At 40.0% G+C, this 21,941-nt stretch overlaps 2 pseudogenes; one reads left to right on the top strand and one right to left on the bottom strand.

Moving 5' to 3' along the window:
• The window catches only part of LOC117441324 (zinc finger protein 721-like), a 243,847-nt pseudogene extending 225,838 nt beyond the window's left edge, over positions 1-18,009 (top strand).
• The window catches only part of LOC117441325 (zinc finger protein 721-like), a 393,163-nt pseudogene that overhangs the window by 25,911 nt on the left and 345,311 nt on the right, over positions 1-21,941 (bottom strand).

The following is a 21,941-nucleotide window of genomic DNA, read 5'->3' as shown; positions in this document are numbered from 1 at the left end:
ATTTTCCTTAAAGATTTGACAGGAAAACACTTTCCTCTCTTTTCAAAATCCATTGTCTTAAAATGTTACATTCAAATACCTTAAATAAAGTTCTGATGAGAAAAACAGTTTTTTACATTTTTTTGTATTAGATTTGTCAAACACTAAAATAAATACAGAACCTAAAGTTCTACAGCTAGAATACTGATATTTTACAGCGTTTTTTTTAACATTTTCCAATCAAACAGGTTCAACAAAATGACATCACAAAATGTTCTGTAGGAAACAATTACTAAAAATATTTGTAGAATTATAGTACAACTAATGAATACAGAATTTCATATTTAAACATCATGCTTATAAACAGTAGAAACAAAAAGTAAGTTGAATTTTTGAGTACTTTGAAACATTCTCAACTGAAAATAACAGAAATTGTGTGAAGGAGCAGTGTGCAGGATTTAGTACGTCTAACATTGGGGATGTAGGTTCCAACCAATGGATAGCTTGTTCACTCACCCTCCTATCCCAAGTTTGTAGGAGAATGTATATTGGCTGCAAAAAACTTGAGGCCCAATCATGTTTCCTCTGTCCATTCTGCGCTACTGTAGACGTGGCAGTGCAACCTAGAGGACACAAATATCAGAATCGGAAACGGGTTTATTTATTTACACGTACGAGGAATTTGACTAGGTGTCGTGGTGCATAAAAAACTAAAAATAAAAAAAAGTACACAGATAGCGAACTATATTAAGAACACAGTATGTGGCGGCTCAATCCCCAGTTACGTTTGAGTCGCCGAGAGGCTACACTTGGCTATAAACTGTGACGCGTTTTCGAAGAGAAAGTCCATATTGAAGCAATATAGTTTTAAGGATATTTAATAAACAAAATCAAAACATAGTAACTATGGACAAAACGGTCAACAGAAAAAATGACAGCACAAGCTCACCCTCTGTCATCCCACTCGACATGAAACGGGTGACTTAAATAGACAAACCACACCCATGTGACAATTACCGGAAGTGCTCAACAAACAAATAAAAGTGACGTAAACAAATAATAATAATACAAATAATGAACTTGGGCTAAGTAGCATTATGGCACCTACAATACCGGCCCCTAATTATCATTTCACAAAATTATAATTACACTATAATAAATGACAATACACACAATATACGTCCAGATCTCTTTCTTGAATTATTTTTGTTCAGAGTTCATATATTGCAGTCTTTTTGGAAAAGTGGTCTTTACTCACTAATCAGTATCAGTAACAATGCTTAGTGTGGTGGTTTGTGTGTGTGCAGGGGGCAGGAGACAAAAAATAAAAGACACAAAATAGTCCGTTTTAGAATTGGAAATATTCCTCTGCATCCTGAAGAAGGCTAACTTTGTTAATTGGTCTGCTCAGGAAACCAGTCTTGGTCTTGATCCGAAGCATGGTTTTTACGGCATAAGGTCCATCCCCCACACTCCTGATTACATCAATTGGTTCAAGGGCTTTTGGAACATCCGAACCAATCAGCAACTCAATTTCAGCATCAATTTCAGGTAGACAAACATCCCTCAAATGCAACCATTGATTGATGTCGTTTTGACGTGGAATGTTTCCTTTGTGCACGGGCATAGTCTTCTGAGTGTATATGCCGGGGAGCTCACAAAAGTTGCTGTTATGCAGTCCAGCAACCTCTAGGCCTGACACAATGCTGGTGTCAACGACCTTCATTTGACCTATAGTTCTCAGCAGAATGTTTGACCTTCTTCCTTGGAGGTTAAGTTTGTTCATAAGGCCTAATATCCAAACGAAGCAGTACTGCCTAGCAGAGTCCTGCGTCGGGTCGGGTACCCGACGGGTGACCCGCAAAAAAGGTGATTCGCGGGTGGTATTTTTTCCGGGTTCGGTTCTGGGTAAAACAAAGATGATGCGGGTCGGGTCGTGGGTATTGCATAATAAATATATTAAAATAATAATAATTTAGTTTAATGTTTAATTCTGAAATGTTTTACCGTTAATCACAAAAACGCACAGCAGAACCAGACCCTGGAGCGCCGGCCTCTTTATTTACGTACTCCTCTTCATCCCCTATGGGTAATAAGGCTGAGAAGAGAACCCTCCATCGTATTTAGTCCTTAGCAATATCCTGCGCCTCTCCCCATGTAGGGATGGGTACCGAGCCCCGGTGTTAAACGGGCCCCGGGCCGGAATTATTAAAGACAGTGGTAACGTTAAGCTCCGACGTTATCGGACTTTTTATCGGTACTGGAGACATTTAAAAAATGTCATATCTATTATTGCTACATACACATTATATCGCAGTTTTAGTTTTGCCAACTCCATTTCTAATATGCAAAAAGACTACAACCTATAAACCTATGATGTATTTTCGAGCTTTCCAATCCAGACGAGATCTCTCTCTCCCGTCTGTGTGCGAGGGGGCGGGCCGTTTGTAAAGGTCTCCTGACTGACAGGCTGTCTTCCTGTTAGTGGTTACTCTGGGTTCTGTCTTCAGGACAGTGTTGGATGTTGTTGTTAATTGGATGGGACTTGATTGGATTCAATATTAGAGTAATTTTCTCATTTGTGTGTTTGTTTAAATATATTTGGCCTTTGTTTATGTGATTGAATGATTTCCTCAAATAAAAAGGTTGATGAATTATCATCTAATGATTTGTATGATGTTTTATTTATCTTTGAATGATTTTAACTAATGATAATGTAGAAAAACTAACATTTTAAATTCGGGACGGTCCACATTAATTTCGGGACGGCTTAGATTGTATTTCGGGACGGTTCCGGGAGGATGGGGAAAAAAGTTAGTCGAGAGCCCTGAACAATACACGTAAGGTCTCTCTCTCACTCGCTCGAGCCACACATACACACACACCCTCCCGGTCCTCCAGGTGGCCAGTCGGTGCCTGCCGGTGAGCGTGGAAGTGAGGTCTGCCACAAGCGTGCGGCAGGAGCGGGGCTGTCAGCATCAGTTAAATCGCGTTAAAATAATTAGTGGCGTGAATTTTTTTTTACTAACGAGTTAACTTGACAGCCCTAATTTAAATGTATTTATCTTAACTATCCCCCTTATTTAAAGCAGTATGTTGTACCCTACTCACCAATTCATCAAGTTAGACATTCTGTTCAGATTTATTTCTCTGTCCCCTCTGCAAAAAAATATATTGGCAGAAGAGCGTTCATGTTCAAAGCCCCAACTGACTGGAATACTTTACCTGCTGCTATTAGATCTCTTGCATCATTGGGTATATTTAAACATGCATTGTCATCTCACTTTCAACTGCTCTGCACTTGTTATAACTGATATTGATGAAACTGATTTGCTCGACTGTCTCAAATTGTAATGATTGTGTGCATTGCTTGAATTCACTTAACATACTGTATGTGCTTTGTCTTGTGTGTCATGTTTTGCATTTTGTCTTTTTGTTTATGTATGTCTGTAAGTTGTTGCTATTGTCGGGACCCCCTTGAAAACGAGATGGTGCATCTCAAGGGGTTTATCCCAATGAATAAAATGTCTATATATATGACTGCATGCCATTGGATGATATAGAACAATTAGCGGATCCCCTGGGGGCGGCTAACACTTTCCTTTTTGCAATGGTGGCAGCAATGTTTCCTTCTAATTCCATTTGCTCATTTTTCCTCCTCAATTCCTGCTCCTGTGCTTCCAGGACATGTTTGTCCTTTAGGAGTTTTTGGAGTACTTTCATGGCTGCCACTTCGGCCTCAGCTTTTATCATAGACTGTATATATAAATAGACGTAGGGTCCGTGATGTCACCCATAGGATTCTGCAGACTTGCTGAGAAGCCCTTAGTAGGCGGACTCGGCCTCGACAGTGATGTCAGAGTTCAACTCCCGCCTGCTCCAAATAAGGGCAAAGAGGCGGAGCCGAGGCGGGACCTGCTGCCTCCGAACTGGAAGTTCTAGAGCTAGCTGAAGCTACCAAGCTAAGCTAACATGCTCCCCATCTGCACACTGCCGTCGCATTTTACGTTTCTAAGGTAAGCGGACATGAAACTATTCAGCAAAACTATAAATAATAATCTAAGTTATTGAGTTTTTAGCATAATACTTCAGAATCTTAAAATCCCTTAACGTTTGTATGCAATTGTGCTAAATTCAACACTGGAATCAAGCAAATATTAATATGTTTGCATGACATTAGTTATTTGTATTTTGATATCACTTAATTACACGTTTAATACATTTAAGTCAAGCTAAGGTACATGTTATGGTAGCTAGTTAGTGCTCTTACCTGTGAGGCCTCCTCCAAACAGCATAATAACCAGACTATCATTAAAACTAAGTACCAGTTCTAGATCCTTGACTTTAGACAAACAATTCAAGAGACAACATGTATTTAAAGACCACTCTTTATTTTAATGTGCCTCTTAACCTGAGATATTAGTTATACAGTAATAGTATTGACAATCTAAAAAAACTGAGCAACTCAACAGTCAACTTTATATTTCTTATTGTCTAAAGCATTTATTATTTTCATTTTCCCCCTCTCATATTCAGTGTGGACGGATTGAGACAGCCTGGTGTCCAGAGAGCTGCTGAGACTTCAGGGAGAAACCTCCATGTGATGGACGTCCAGTCTGTTGGTGTGGAGAGGACTGAGGGGCTTTCCTCAGCGAGGAGGACCAGGCCTGATGGAGGAGCCCATGCTGGGCAAAGCTGATACCAACTGCACAGGCCTAGTCTGTCACGTTATTTGACTAAATGTGTTTACTTATACATTTAATAGGTTTACACCTTCTGTCCATATGTGCTTTTTATTTAAAACATGTGATTGATTAACTTTTGTACAGTATGAAAAAAAGAGTCTTTGTACCTGTGCTGAGGTTCACTGCTGTGAGGAGTCCAGTTCTGTCTCTCACTCTCTGGTCCATCTTGTCTGCATCACCTGGAAATCACAACAGATATATATGTAAAGTACCATGTGTACAAACAATATAACTGATTCTCTTCTGTTGAACATGTTGGATTGTGTATTGTCCGAGTCGGGGTCCTTTTTATTTTACTGTAACTTTGGAAGTTGTGTTACCAATGCTTACTGTTCATTTGGTAATGCAATTAATAAAAACAACAAGGTTTGGGTTCGTTCTTCAGATGACTGTGACGTTAACGTGTAAGCTCAATAATGAACTCCAGCTCAACCAACCATATTGTAATATCTAAGTAATCATCTTGAAATATGACATTAATAATTGTAATATACACACATCTTATTGTGAGGTTGATTTCACATACACTACTTCGTCATTAGCTTGTCTACATACTTGAGCATAGCCAATTTAAATTAACCTTAGCGATGCATACAGTTCCTACCTACATAATAAAATATCTCTCTAAGTTACAAGGATGACCTTATTTTATCAACCGCAAACAGAAGCAGGCTTTTGTTCATGATCTGTTTGGGTTTGATTGGGGAAAAATCGATCTGTGTGCTGATGTAGAAACTGCATGGTCTTATTGTTATCTTGGTTTTATGGAGATCATCGATAGACATGCACCCCTGCGTACATTTAGAGCAGGGGTCTCCAACCTTCCTTCATCTGAGAGCTACTTTGAAAAGAATGAAAGTGGCCAAGAGCTACTTGCATCACATCGCTTACATTTATTCACATAGCACTCATCAGTTGAATTAAGCTATACTTGTGTACACGTACGAAATTGCAATACCTAAAGCTTATCACAAATCTTAACTTCACATGAAGGTCCAAGAAAACGAAAATGTCTCACATATTATTATGGCCCACATAGTAAGTAAGTCACTGAACATTCACATAAATGTCCTTAATCACCAACTTACAAGCATCTTATGGCACATGTGTAAAATAAGTGCATTCACTCTTTTTTACAGTTAGTGAGATGAGTGGCGCTGCATGGAGTCCACCACACAGGTGTATGCTGGAGTACTCACTTAGGTTCACTCTAATAGTCATTTAAATGTTCATCAGTCAGTCTTGTTCTGTATTTAGATTTCATGACAATCATGTCAGAAAAAGCTGCTTCACAAAGGCAATTGGAACCAAATAAAGCAGACATGTTCAGTGCTGCTTGGTGAATGATCTTATAGTTTTCTGGGTCTACAAGGCTCCAGAAATGTTGTGAGTTTTGCTGAGACTTAAGCTAAACATGATTTTGGATATTTGTAACCTCCATCTCCACAGGATTGACACTGAACAGTTTAGCCTTCTTCTTCTTCTTCTTCTTCTTCTTCTTCTTCTTCTTCTTCTTCTTCTTCTTCTTCTTCTTCTTCTTCTTCTTGACATTAAATTATAAACCATAATAAACCAAGTGTATAGGTCTAGCCTCCCTATATCTGTGTGTGACATTTGTCCATCCTCAAAAACAAAAAACTAATGCTTCTGCAGTCAAGCTGCAGTTTCTAGCAACGGTCTTCTGTTAAAGAAAGGACACTGTCTGAATGTCCTGCATGTGGCATCACACACATGACTTAAGTCTGAATGGTGATCGCGGAAGCTTTTTTCCTCCTGCCTTCACAAACTTTACACAAGTATTTATCAACTGAAAATAGCAAGAGGACATCCATACTCTGCAATCCAAGACTTGATTAAATCCATCAAAAACCTGACATGACGATAACGAGTGTTTTTCAAAGAACACAAATCCCTCCCTGTGTGTCTCTGAGCCGCAGCGACAGGGCCTGATTCAGAGCGGGTCATTCTGCTGTTGGTTCTGGACTGGTGTTGGTGGAGAAAGCAGACTGCTCCGTGTGTGGTGTTGCTGTGCCGCTGTCACGTCTGTTCCTTGATCTCTGCGTCACCGACCAATTTGATATTCGTGTGACAGAAACAATTCTAAAATAAAAAAACATTATTGTCCAGCCATGGCCGAAAAATCAAGAAGCAACCTTACTATGTTATAATCGATAATCAAGCGGCGCCGGCGAGCTACTGAAAAGCTGCCGGCGAGCTACCGGTAGCTCGCGATCTACGTGTTGGAGACCCCTGATTTAGAGTAAAGGGACGAGACAATCCTTGGTTTTCTGCTGAACTCCTACATGAGAGAAACAAGGCCTGGTCAAAGGCTAGGAAATCAGGCTCAGAGGTAGAATGGCTGCGTTTTAGGCAGCTAAGAAATAGCTTCACTTCACATGTCAAAAGTGCTAAATCAAGTACTATTTGTCCTGCGGTTCTATGTTTGATTCTGTTTCTAACTCTGCTTCTGTGAACACCACAGTATGTGACTCTGAACAACGTGGTCTGGAAAACCCTTTCAGTTTTGCTCCTTTTACTGTTAATGTTGTTCATGAAGCCTTAACCAAGTTAGATCCTAGGAAACCGGCTGGCCCGGACAACGTAGAACCTTTCTTTTTAAAGATAGCTGCAGATTTTATTGCTCCACCTCTTACTTCTCTTTTTAACCTCTCCCTCAGCACAAATGCAATTCCAAAAGTATGGAAGTCAGCTTATGTCTTGCCTTTACTGAAAGGAGGGGAGGCAACTATTTTAAATAACTATAGGCCAATCTCTAAATTGTCAGTTCTGGCGAAGGTGCTCGAACGCCTAGTGAGTGAACAAGTAAAGGAGTTTTTATGTAAAAATAATATCCTGTCTAAACATCAGTCAGGCTTCATAAAGCAACACAGCACCATCACTGCAACAATGAAAGTGGTGAATCACATTACGAGTATTTTAGATAATAAGCAGAGTTGTGCAGCTCTGTTTATTGACCTGTCCAAAGCGTTTGATACCGTCGATCATCGCATCTTAAAGAGCCTGTGACAGCATCCCAACAACTGTTGTGCAATGAAATATTGGGCTACTAGTCATCTCGAACCGTCAGTTTAAAAAAGAAAAAGCAATACCGTTCCGTTAAATATCAATAATTTCGAACATCGCGGGGAAATTCCTTCGACTCATTTTGAAGTTTTGGGGGAAGCCGGAAGTGACGTCAATGCGGGAACGCTTCACTGTGCGGCGAGAGAGCCAAACACGGACCAAGTGTGTTGTCATGCGTAGAAATGGTGAATTACTGAGTTTAGGCACGTTAATAACGTTGTAATGAAGTTGACTACAGTATATTCATATGTGTCAGTGCTTTCATGTCAATTCGGCGACATAAACATACATAATTGTGGTGAAGATGATGATTACATTAGGATTAAAAATCGGTAGTGAGAGCTGCTGAACTTCCTCCCGTAGGATGTGATATAAAAACAAATCGATTATTTTTGTAGTTATAAACTCAAGTGGATGAAACTACATTTATTAGTGCTTTCATGTCAATTCGGCGAACATATGATACATTAAATGATCGTGAGGATGATGATTAAAAATCGTTTGTTTGTGCCGGTCTGCATTTCCTGATGAGAAAACAAACCGATGCTTTTTGTAGTTGTAGTACACCAACGTGGATTAAACGTGTGGTTTTTTTACCACAATGTTGGGGAAATTAATGGATAAAATGCACGGATTATTATTATTCCCACTCCGATCGGGACACTAGGTCCACCGTTTCCCCGCAGCGAGGCTCCCCCCGTTGACAGTATACGTGGGCTGGGTGCAGTGGCGGACTGGCCATCGGGACGAATCCCGATGGGCCGGTACCGAAGTGGGCCGGTCGGATAAGTCACTAGCACATCCCCCATAGGCGGCGCGTGAGGCTCAGGTTTGGGAAGGCTAAATAACTTTTTTTACCTGACGCTGCCCGCCTCCGGCGTCTATAGAAAAGAGATCAACTCAGTGTGCGGAGTTTAAATCTCTCAAGTCATATTACAGGATAAAGGTAATACAGTTTAAACTGCCGTATGCAGAGAAGACGCCGACGTGTCGCACTTATCATTCATATTACATCATCAATCAGATCATCGATCATATAATATCATAATATATCATATATTTCCTTATCTGAGTCAGCTAAGCCGTATCTGGCCGTGCAACACTTACAGTGTCACAGACTGGATGCAGAAGTATTATTTTAAGCAACACATTATGTTGACGAAACACTCGATTCAAATGTAATTAAAGTCAGATCCACTCGTGTCTTAGACGTGAACGCGCTCTCAGCTGGAGAGAGAAACCCTGGCTTGATTTACCGAGTTGATAACCAGCGTCGTAGGACCGCTTAGCGAGATCTTGTGTGTTAGTTTGTTTTTGTTAGTTTGTTTGTTACTCAAACATATCCAGGGTCTGTTGAACTGGCTTCGTAGTACAGGGCACAGGTGGCTAGCAGCGCTAATGTCAAAGACACAGACATCTTCTTTTAAATGTTGATAAAACCAAGGTAATGCTGTTTTCAAAAGCTAAAAAGACACCAGAGCCTGTTTTAGATATTGTTACTAAGGACAAGGACAAGTACTTGAAGTGGTTACCTGTTATAAATACCTTGGTATCTGGCTTGATGATTGTCTTACTTTTATACTTCATGTCAATAACCTGCTTAAAAAGCTGAGGGTTAGACTAGGTTTCTTTTTCAGAAACAAGTCCTGTTTCTCGCTTGAGGCCAGGAAAAGGCTAGTCACTGTGACCTTTTTACCTGTGCTGGATATATATGAATGCACCGCCCATTGCCTGAACAAGTTATATGCCGCCTATCACAGCGCACTGAGATTTGTCACAAATTGTAAAGCACTTACGCATCACTGTACCCTGTATACCAAGGCAGGTTTGCCATCACTTACTGTACAGAGGCTCAGTCATTGGTACACGTTTATTTATAAAGCTTTGTTGGGTAAACTCCTGTATTATATCTGCTCTCTGATAACACAGAGAGTTGCAAGCAGCTATTGTCTGAGATCGCATGATGTAGTATTGTTAGATGTGCCAAGAGCAAGGACTGTCTGAGGTAAGACAGCTTTTATGTGCGCAGCTCTACTTGCTTGGAACCATCTTCAGCAAGAATTGAAACTGAGCAATCTCATTCCTCTGCATGTTTTTAAAGCTAGGCTAAATGAAATGCTCGTTGATACTATGGGCACTTGTAAATGTCTATAACTATGTAAATGTATCCTGTAAATATAATGTATGATGTCTTTTATTGTTTTATGTTTCATGTGGAACCTATATGCTGCAGGTCTCCCTTGAAAAAGAGATCTATGATCTCAATGGAACCAATCTCGTTAAATAAAGGTTTGAAATGAAATGAGAAGCCTTTTGTTGTACAGTATTATCCCACTTAACGCTTAACACTTGTCTATTTCGTTTCAACCTTTATATATAGTCTATGATTTTAACTTGGAGGCTACTATTAGCATTGTTAGCACCAATGTAGCGACCACTCGCTTACACACTAACCCAAGCCATTCATTACGTAGCTGATTAAAATCATTAACACATAAATAAAGTACTCGAATTTCACTTACCGCAAAACCGGATTCATGCACTGTCTGTTTCAACCGCCGAGCGAGTCACAATAGTCCGATATATAAGCATGAAGAACAAACAACCACGGCCGGCTTCAAGTTGTGTTCCCTGGGTGAACTGACTGGGAGTCCCTGTAGCTAGCTTCACGGAGCAGCTAGCAGAGAGAAGCTAGCAGCAGCAGTCACTTGACAGAGCTGTCACTCAATGTGACCTCAATGTCACTCAATGTGACCACGCCCTAATTTATGCAAAAACTTTAATACCTAATATAAATAAAAGGGTCGTTCATGAAGGTGGAATCTAACTATATGCATAATAATTATTATTGCAGCCAGGGGTAGAAACATGTTTTTTCTGCTGTAAAGTTGGGCATTTTAACATGGGGTTCTATGGAAATTGCTCCTTTCTGCAGTCATCGCCTATCGGCCAATATATGAACTGCAGTGTTTGCCGCTTGGCTTTTGTGTGTGCAGATGCGGTGCTGGAAACTCTTGATCTTGAGCTTTGCCTGCTTTTTCTGCTACCAATGTTTGATATGCTGTCACCAGGTTGTATATCATCTTGTGTGCATGATGTAGCCTTCATGTTTGACGGGGGAAAGAGAACATCCTGTTGAGCCTCAGTGTGTTTGAATTGCTCCTTTACTTTGGCGGGTGCCTTGTCTGGTAGAATGAGAGGAATATCTGTGTTTGCAGCGATTGGTTCATTGACAGTCACATGACCTGTTTTCAGAAAGGGCCTCCTCCCAGTTTCCAAGAGCCATTGTTGTACATCTTCCATGAAATCATTGTTATGTTTTGTTATTTGTTGAAACCAGTTATTTTGTATTTCCAGGTCGTCTTCAGAAAGCAACATAATAACTGATTCATGTGCTGTTTTTGCAACATTAAGCTGTCTGTGGCTCTTTCCTGCTGTAACGCTGCAAATGTCCCCTCTAATAAAGGTATTCTGATTCTGATGTTTTTGCATTTTCATAATTTTTCATTAGATATTTGATATCCTGTGTGCGTCCTTTAATCTTCTGCACGTTTGACTGACATTCTTTTTGCAGTTGTTCGATTTTGCAAGCCAAGGCTTTACTAGTAAGCTTGACAGTCCTTTTTTCCATTCCATCGTTTGTGTCACTCATATTTGATGCAATATGTGTGGTGCCTTTATCATTCAAAGTAACACGACAGTGTTCACTGGTATGAAACTTAAACCAGCTGGGCCCGGCCGCCACAGCAAAACAAACAATTCGAAAACTTCCATTGCTCACGGCATAACAAGCATACTCAACCGCCGCTCACAGCACAACACACGCACACAACAAAAGCCAAAGTCCCCAATGGACAAACGTTCACGCTTCCCAAACTGTGTCCAGCAAAAATACACAAGAAAGGAAATAATCGCGCCTAGCGCTTTCAGCTTGTTGTCCGCTGCAGTCAATGAGTGTCCATCAGTGAGTCCTCGTTGCTACTCCAATCCATATCGATTATGGAAAAACTGTCCGAATGTTCCAAAGGCACAGAATGTTAAGTCTGTTATACGAAGCGTCCAAACGATCCGTAAGCTTAGGAAGCCGGCCGGTCAGTCCAGTTCCGTCTCTGATGCGAATCACTGTTTTTTCTGTTGACTTAATGTGGCAGCTCAATCCCCAGTTACGTTTGAGTCGCCAAGAGGCTAAACTTGGCTATAAACTGTGACGCGTTTTCGAAGAGAAAGTCCATATTGAAGCAATATAGTTTTAAGGATATTTAACCTGTTAAGCCCTGAGCCTGTTTTTCAGGTTTCAGGCTCGAAAAATGCTATGCCCAAAATAAATTACTATAACTTAACTTCTAAAAGGGTTATATGAATAATTTCTTTTATCAAAGCAAGGTTACATCTGTGAGTTGTATGTAGAAGTGTCAGAATCAATATAGATGTAAATTCAGATGGAACATAGTAAAAAAAAAAGGTAAATTCTTACCTCCGCCTAAAAAAAACCCATTACTTATAGTGAAAACCACCCTTGAATGATGGGTTAGTAGACTAAAAGCTATAGAAATCCAAAGTATAACATATAATAAGTACCCTGTATCAAGATTGAGGCAAAACAAGTGACCTTTTTAGAGAGGTTTAGAAAAGAAACCCACCTCTGGGGTCATTTGGGTGTATTTGCCATATCTCTGGAACCCATTGGTCGATTTTGATGATCGACACCTCTTTTTAACCGTTAGAGCCAATAGAATCAAGAGGGGGTTCCTAAATCCATCTAAACATTACCATTGGTGAATGAGTGATGCGCAGCCAGCATGCCCAAAACCGGAAGCTGGGTTACGCTCTCATACACTCTATATGAAAACTCCGGTTATTGACATAAATATGATGATGGATTATCAGTAATAATTTCAAAGTGACACAGAAACATTGGATTAACCTTCAGCAGAGTTTATATACGTTGTAATGCCATTGAACACAACTTTTGATCAGAAAACAGCAAAGGTAAGACGTTTTGGCCACGTAAAGTGAAGTTGTGTGTTGTCTTTGATTGCCTTCGCTGCCGTGAGTTCTGGTCGCACAGTGATGATACATATACCATTGGAATCTGTGGAATCTCATCTTTCATGTGATATCTAGATTGTGCAAATCCAATTAAGTATAACATATTTCTACCGTGAGTTGTGTGCTAAGTGCGTTAGCACTCTTTCGCTTGGTGCTAATTCAGAGACTCAGTGTTAGACTTGTGTTTTGTTTCAGTAAAAAAATGTCATATCGTCAGTTAGATGAGTTTCTTCTCGTTAAGTGGATATGACACATTCATTTTTTCTTAAATGGTATGAAGTCCTCAGACGCTGTTGCGGCCCAGGCAGGTTAATGGTTATTTTTTTGGTGTGTGTTTACATAATTAAAAAAACTATTTTAATGTGATTACACATTTTCTCCATATCGATAAGTGTTGGAACGACTACAAACATGCACAAACTATATATGTGACCTGCTCTATCGAAATCAGTTGCATTGACCCGAAGACACATTTTGAGTTGTATACACTGCTGGAAAGAGGAGATTCCTAGCTTTCTAATGATATCATGATTGTTTTTGTACTCCAAATATTAAGCAACATATTTCACATTATATAATGACTGTCACAGGGTCATCATTTTGAGAAAAAGGCCTTCAAAGTTTCCTCTTCTCTGGAATCCATCAATCTGATTGATTATTAGCGGAGCAAATGATCAAAGTAGTACGGAGGGAAAATATTTGAGTTTGGATTACTGGTCTGGGGGAAGCTCGCGAGTGTGTGTGTATTTTTGCGTTTGTTTCCCGGGGAAAACACTCACGAGAAACACCGGCTGTTGTTATGCCTGCTGTGACGTCAAGTTACTCCGTTCTCCGCTTGTAATTATGCCGTTACAAGCTTCAAAGTTGTATTTATCATCTGAATTTGCCGAAACAAGTTTAATATTCTGAAAGCCAAGACTTTGTTTATTTGAAATCAGATGAAAAACAAACTGTAACGGACCCTGCCGTGTTATCTATGATTACTATACGCCTTACATTCATAATTTCAGCCGGAGGGAGGGAGAGTGGCGCTGCGGAAGAGCAGAGCGCGAGTGAGAGGTGCCTGTCATCTTCCCTTTACAAGCTTCAAAAATGTATTTATCGTGAGATTTTGGAAATAAAAGTTTCAGTGCATCTCAACCGCCCCACAGCAACTCTATTCACCAGTTAAATGAAATAAACCAATGTGTTGTGTTATATGAGCTGTTAAATTGACCAAATATATGGTGTTCTTAGTTTCCATATCCATACCTCCTGTGTTTTATGAGCGACTTATCAAGTCTTGGCAAACGGCATAAAACATGATTAAACATGATAGTATAAACCATGCTCGTATCTATACAACCTATAGAAAAGCAAAACGGCGTAAGTTTAAAGTAACTCTGTCCTTCTGCTTACCGCATCATCTATTCTATAAGAATACATTTCATAACATTAAGACAACATATTCGAGGTGGTTTTCAATAACATATCCGTATTTATTTATTTGTTCAAGTTATGTTTTTGTGTGCACTGAGGAGTCTCAAACAGGCGTTTGTTTAATCATTTTAAGATTGGCTTTTATACATTTTTGCAAATGAATTCCTCATGTATGGTAAATGAGAGTAACATTTTATTTATGGTTTTATTTTCACATATTTCTCTCCATTCTTCCTTCTGCCAACAGTGTCGCAGTTTCTTGTCTCTCCTGTTGTTGTGCGTACGCATGGGTCAGAGTGTCCGTGGAAGACCGCACATCCTCCCTTCAAGTTTGTTTTTATAAATCTCAAAGATTGCTTAGAAACTGGCGTACGCCATCTTTTGAGCATACAGTAGTTTATAGATGAGGTACCAGGGCACTAACACACACACACATCATGCGCCTTGGTGACCGGACATCTCTTTCATAAAACTAATAATAGGGGGAATAATTGGGAAGTTCAACGTGTGTGTGTGTGTGTGTGTGTGTGTGTGTGTGTGTGTGTGTGTGTGTGTGTGTGTGTGTGTGTGTGTGTGCGTGTGTGTCTAGAGGTGCGTGTGGTTAAAACGTAGCAGCCTGCGGTCGCTCTTTAGCTCTTGTAATGAAGGTAAATACAGCAAAGTAAACGGCACAGCTCTTTGCAGCTGGTGCTGCTCTTCTCAGATTCTGCTGAGTTACACGTTACTGCCACCTGGTGCTGCAGAGATTTCATGAAGTGAAGGAGGTTTTCCTTCTATAAAACAGCTGCGGGCAGCAGATACTGTGAGAGTCACAGACATGAATTCATAGATCAGGGCAGACTGGTTCACAGACTCTCCTGTTTTGCCGATCTGGTGCTTAAACAAATATAGCTCTACACCCCTGGCCGAAATTTCGCTAAAAGGAAGTCCGAGTTCGAAATATATCTCAGATAATGTAGCTTATGCACTAACATTTCCCCACATAGACATAACATTCTGCAATGAAACGTCTGTCTCCTGTGCATTCCACTTACTACTTGGGGCACTGGTTACTTTTTTATGCATTTTTTTTTCATTGCCCTTTCGGGGCTTCGTTCAATACCAAAACAAATATTTAAATTCGAGTCTTTTATCAAAGTTAGTCAAGCAAGTCTCAAGTAAAAAAATATGCGACTCGAGTCAAGTCATGTGACTCGAGTCCCCCACCTCTGGTATATACTGTGGTTAGAATGTTACTGTATTACTGTATCAAATATAATACAAATATAATAAACAAACGGTTAGTAAAAGTAGCATTTTGTTAACTCAAGTTTAACAAGTGAGTTTTTATTGTGTTAACTGTATTTATGATTTTTAGATTTACTTTCTCTCTTTCTTTGTCTGTCTGTTCTAGAAACCGAAAGGAAGAGAGAGACGTCACAGCTGTCAGCAATGTGACAAATCCTTTACAAGATCTGGAGATTTAAAGCGCCACCTGCATATTCATACTGGAGAAAAACCGTACAGCTGTGAAGAGTGTGGGAAAACCTTCACTACATCAGGTGCCATCAAATCACATCATCGTATTCACACTGGAGAAAAACCGTACAGCTGTGAAGATTGTGGGAAAACTTTCACTAGATCAGGTCATCTCAAAAGACATCAACGTGTTCACACGGGAGAAAAACCGTACAGCTGTGAAGAGTGTGGGAAAACATTCACGACATCAGGTCAACTCAAAACACATCAACGTGTTCACACGGGAGAAAAACCGTACAGCTGTGAACAGTGTGGGAAAACATTCAGGACATCAGGTAATTTTCAAACACATCATCGTATTCATACTGGAGAAAAACCGTACAGTTGTGAAGAGTGTGGGAAAACTTTCGCTCAATCAAGTGAACTCAAATTACATCACCGTATTCATACTGGAGAAAAACCGTACTGGTGTGAAGAGTGTGGGACAACGTTCACTAGATCACATCATCTCAAATCACATCAACGTATTCATACTGGAGAAAAACCGTACTGGTGTGAAGATTGTGGGACAACGTTCACGACATCAGGTTCTCTCAAATCACATCAACGTATTCACACAGGAGAAAAACCGTACTGGTGTGAAGAGTGTGGGAAAATGTTCATTCAATCAGGTCTTCTCAAATCACATCAACGTATTCATACTGGAGAAAAACCGTACTGGTGTGAAGAGTGTGGGAAAACATTCACTACATCAGGTGCTCTCAAATCACATCTTCGTGTTCACACGGGAGAAAACCCATAGTGGTCTTAAGAGTGTGGGAAAACATGTTCTCAAAGTATTCACCTTAAAGTCCACGAGCAAATCCACAACACATAGTTTTGAACAACTATGAGAGCCAAGCTAGCTGTTTCCTCCTCCTGATGTCCTGAGAGCTGTAGTTATATTTTAAGAGTCTTTCTGAATTGAAGTCTGACTAACAAACTTCAATTCACTGAGTCAGTCTCGTTGTATGTCCCTGGACGAGCTTTGAGGTCCTCTTCAGCTTTTTAAATATCCCTAAAATCCCCCAAAATAAAATGGGTGAGGCTTTTCTTCACTACGCTCCCAAACTGTGGAACACCAGGAAATATCAGAGAGGCTCAGTGGACATTTTTAAATGCCTTCTAAAGACACATCTCTTTAGATTAGCTTTTTATTAGCAACCCCCCACTTTAAATGCTTGGCTTGGCAACTGGAAGGTCACCAGTTCAAGTCCCGGAAAGACCAAGTGGCGGGACGGGTGGCGCAGTGGTCTGTGCGTTTGATCATCAGATCAAGGGGGGCGTTGGGGAACTCCAGTTCGAAACCCGCTCCCGCCCCACTGCGTCAGGCCGTTGTGTCCTTGGGCAAGACACTTCACCCGCATTTGCTCCTGTGGGTATTGTCCACAGTAGATGACCATTACATGTATGATATGTATGTGTAATGTGTATTTGTAAAGCGCTTTGAGAGTCATTGATAAAGCGCTATAATAAATATAAGGATTATTATTATTATTATTATTATTATAAGTGCTACCGAGGTGTCCCTGAGCAAGGCACCGTTCCCAACACTGCTCCTCGGGCGCCGTACATAATGGCAGCCCACTGCTCCTAACACTAGGATGGGTCAAATGCAGAGAAACCGTTTCGTTAAACATGGTACCTGTACTGTGTAAAGACAATAAGTTGAATCTATCTATCTATCTAAATGGTCTTTTTTAGTCTTTATTATTTACCTACTTTTATATTGTTTCATTTATGATATAGGAAGGGTTTTATCTTATATTGCTGTTTTTAACCGTTTCAAAAACAACATTTATTTTTACATTTTATTTTACATTTTAATCGTTTAACCTAATTAGAATTAAGACTTTTTTATTACTATTCATTTGTATTTCTGTTGTACCTATATGTTCGCTTTATTTTATAGGGTTTTATATTGTTGAATCTATTCACTTTTCTTGTGTCTTATCTTTCCGAAATAAATCATAATTTAGTTTTCATAATGCTTCTCCTCCGCTGCTTGTGTGACGTGTGCAGCAGGTGTAGTGTGGTCTCTCTGTGTGAGACCTGTTGGTTTAACGTGTTCGTTGTTAGGAGATGTGCTCCAGTTTATCTTTGTGCATTGAGTACTTCAGTCTCTTTCTTTTAGGAGAAAGTTGTTCTCAGTTCATCTTAAGTTTGTTTTGTAAATTGGCTGGTGAGCCTTCTTCCTTTTAAAAATAATTAAACATGATCTACTAATTTTGACAAATCAGTTTCCTCTCACCCAGTTATTTTTATATTTTGTTACTTCCCTTTGTACGCCTAGTTTAGGAGGGAACGTAACACTGTATTTAATTTGTTATTATCATACATTGTACCTCCTTGTGTATCTTAACCTGTTAAAATGTTATATTTAGCTGCATGTATCTGTAAAGGTCTTGACATCTGAGGGGACTTTCTTGTCATTTATTGAACTATGAAGAAATGTTTTACTATGCCGTGTTTCAGCCATAGTTTTCTTATAGCCTTGTTATTCCATACATCAAATATTATATATCCAGGGTTAAACTGCTAGCCTCGTTAAGCTGCAATAATTACATTATTAATAATAATAATAATAATAATACTTAAAATAATAATAATATATAAACATGGGACAGATTTTAAACATTGGGAAAAATGTTTTTGTTTGTAATAAAAGGCATAAAACACAGTAAGTAAAAGATAGTCTAAAACACCAATAAAAAAAAACAGCTACAAACTCACCTCCTCCGACGCCCCAAAAGCCTGTCGGAAAAGGGGAGTCTTTAGCTGCCCCTTAAAAACCTCCACTGAGACAGAGGCTCTCAGTTTCTGGGGGAGTTCATTCCATAGGGGCCACCGCCTCAAAGGCACGGTCCCCCTTAGTTTTTAGCCTGGTTCGGGGCAGCCTTAAGAGGCCTTGCTCGGATGACCTCAGGGCCCGGGTTGTCCTTGTGGATAAGGTCGTTAATGTAGGCGGGGGCTTGGCCATGGACAGCTCTATATGTGTAAACCAATACTTTACATTGGGTTCTGAGATGGACAGGGAGCCAGTGCAGGGCAGAAAGGACCGGAGTGATGTGGCATGTTTTTTTAGACCGAGTGAGTAATCTGGCTGCAGCATTTTGGACCTGTTGTAGCCGGTTTATTGATGTTTTGTTGAGGCAGGAGAACAGAGCATTACAGTAATCAAGCCTGGATGAAATAAAGGCATGGATAGCCATCTCCAGTTCTGCATTGGATAGAAAGCCCCTGAGCTTGGTAATGTTCCTGAGGTGGAAAAAACAGGTACGGGTCAGGAGTTTGATGTGTTTGTCTAGTAGCATAGACTGATCGAAGGTTACACCAAGGTTTTTGATGTTTTCCCTAACGTTACCACTAAATGAACCCAGGTGTAGTGGCGGTTCTAGACCAATTTGACTGGGGGGGCCAGGTTGGGGCCAGTTATTTTCTGAGGGGGGCACAATAAATGCAGGACGAAAAAGAGAACTAGACAGTATGAAGTAATTGTGCATAAGAAAACAATGCAATACAGTTATTGGCATTTGTTTCAGTACACATATTTATTTCAGATAGATCTTATAGTTATAGTTACTCTTAGCTTCAGCTTAAGTTATAGTACAATTTTTTGCAGTAACACCTTATCATATTTATATAAAAATTAAGGCAATGAACAGTTACATCTCTGCTTTACATAAGGTCTGCATCACAGGCTGTAGTTTCCTTCCCAAAATGTCACATTACAGCAACAAAATCCTGCGGTTTTTGTGATTTTTGGCAAACCGATCAACAAGTTTACGCAACAAGAGTACCAGAAAATATATATTTTTACATCCACAGAAAATGATTTAATGTAGAAGTCTACAAATCTTAAATGTTGACTTTAAATGAAATGAAATGCATAGATATAGATAGAAAACATAGATTTCAGATGTATTTTATTTCCCATAAGCACAGACACGTAGGCTATTTAAAAAACATGAAGACTGAATACAGAATGCACACCTGTTCTGCACGCGCACTAATCAGTTTCGTCTATTCCGTCACATTTCTAATAAACGTAAAACAGTGATATCTGGAAAACACACAGATTTATATATATATATATACAAAGCCCTTAATGGGCAGGCGCCATCTTACCTTAAAGAACTCATTATACCCTACTGTCCTACGAGGGCATTGCGTTCCAAGAATGCAGGGTTGTTGGTTGTTCCTAGAATCTCTAAAAGTACAATGGGAGCCAGAGCCTTTTCTCATCAAGCTCCACATTTGTGGAATCAGCTTCCAGTTTGTGTTCGGGCGGCAGACACCCTATCCGTTTTTAAGAGTGCGCTTAAGACCTTCCTTTTTGATAAAGCTTATAGTTAGGGCTAATTAGATTCAGCCCCTAGTTTTGCTGATATAGGCTTAGTTTGTCGGGGGACATCTTTCTTCTTCCTTCTCTCTGTCTGTACCCGTGTACTCTCATGTTCCGATTAACCCAGCTTCCCCACATGTCTTTCTTTTTGGTGTCTATATACGCCGGGATCCGGAGTCATGGATGATCCTGCGGTCCAGTGTCCTGGATCGCGAGTCGTGGCTGTGGTCCTGGATCATAGGTCCTGGATGGATATCCTCGTGGATTCATCTTCCTATTATACACACATGCATTTCCAAACATTTGGACTACCTATGTTGCAAATGTATTATCTCTTCAATTTATACACGGCATCTATTGCATGTCTGTCCGTCCTGGGAGAGGGATCCCTCCTCTGTTGCTCTCCCCGAGGTTTCTCCCATTTTTCCCTTTAAACTGTGGGTTTTCTCCGGAAGTTTTTCCTTGTACGATGTGAGGGTCTGAGGACAGAGGGTCTAAGGACAGAGGGTGTCGTATTGTCATACTGATATTCTGTACACACTGTGAAGACCACTGAGACAAATGTAACATTTGTGATATTGGGCTATATAAATAAACATTGATTGATTGATTGATATATATATAAAAAGAAAGGCAATGAACAGTTACATCTCTACTTTACATAAGGGTGTCTGCATCCCAGGCTGTAGTTTCCTTCCCAAAATGTCACATTACAGCAACAAAATCCTGCGGTTTTTGTGATTTTTGGCAAACCGATCAACAAGTTTACGCAACAAGAGTACCAGAAAATATATATTTTTACATCCACAGAAAATGATTTAATGTCGAAGTCTAAAATTCTGCTGAACTGATGGAGCTCATGCCCCAAGTCCTCAATATTTGCATCATACAACTGAGAAAATGAAAACAGAGTTGTCTCCTTCAGAAATTAATCACTGTTGGGGTTAAGAGCTTGGATGCTATTCATCATGTCACAGTTTTTGTTTGAAAACCATCTATTAAGCTCATTGAGCATCTGATCAATGACAGGGTAGAAAAAGGCTGTACGAAACCCGTGTTTATCTTGTTCTGTCTCTCTCTGTCTAACAGTAGTCAGTACGAAGCTTTCAGCAGGTTTAGAGCTCAGTTGTTTTTGTAGTTTTGCTGCCGGCTGTATTGCAGTATCACATTGCTCAGAAATGTTCAACACTTCATCCCACAAGTTAGAAAAAAATGACTCAATGTCTGAACTAAAGATCCAACTAAATCCACAGCCTTTGAAAGGTCAAGGGATGAAGACTGTAACATGTCAGAGAGAAATGTTGTTTCTGCACTTTACGGAGTGTTACAAGATGCACAATGAATTCTAGATCCAACTGTGCCAGCAGACCACGTGCCTCAATAGATCTCTCACCATTGCGTTCTTGGGCTATGTCGTGCAGTACTCGCTTGAGGGCCGGTAATCTATCCATTATGTTACGGAGAGATATAAATCTGCATGCCCATCTAGTGTCACTCAATCGCTGGAGTTCTTTTGGGGCACCTTCGTACATCTCTCTTTGGATATCTAGCCATTTGGGGTGGACATACGACCCAGATGTGAAGACGTATAGCTTTTCTAGTAAGGAGAAGAACTGCTCTGCTTCTGGGACAGCTTTGACTGTATCAGCATTTATCATATGAATTTGGCGAAACAAGTTTAAAACAAGTTTAAAAGGTCCCATGTCATGCTTTTCCGGTTAATACCCGTCCCCTTGTGTGTTATGAAGGTTTTTATGCATGTGAACGGTCTGCAGAGTCAAAAATCCTCAAAGTGCACCCTGTAGGGGACAGAAAAGACCTGT

This window comes from Pseudochaenichthys georgianus, unplaced genomic scaffold (genome assembly GCF_902827115.2).
Source record: "Pseudochaenichthys georgianus unplaced genomic scaffold, fPseGeo1.2 scaffold_167_arrow_ctg1, whole genome shotgun sequence".
In the NCBI taxonomy this organism is placed as follows: Eukaryota; Metazoa; Chordata; class Actinopteri; order Perciformes; family Channichthyidae; genus Pseudochaenichthys; species Pseudochaenichthys georgianus.
The sequence above is the reverse complement of the archived record's forward strand: the minus strand, read 5'-3'. Positions and strand labels throughout refer to the sequence as shown.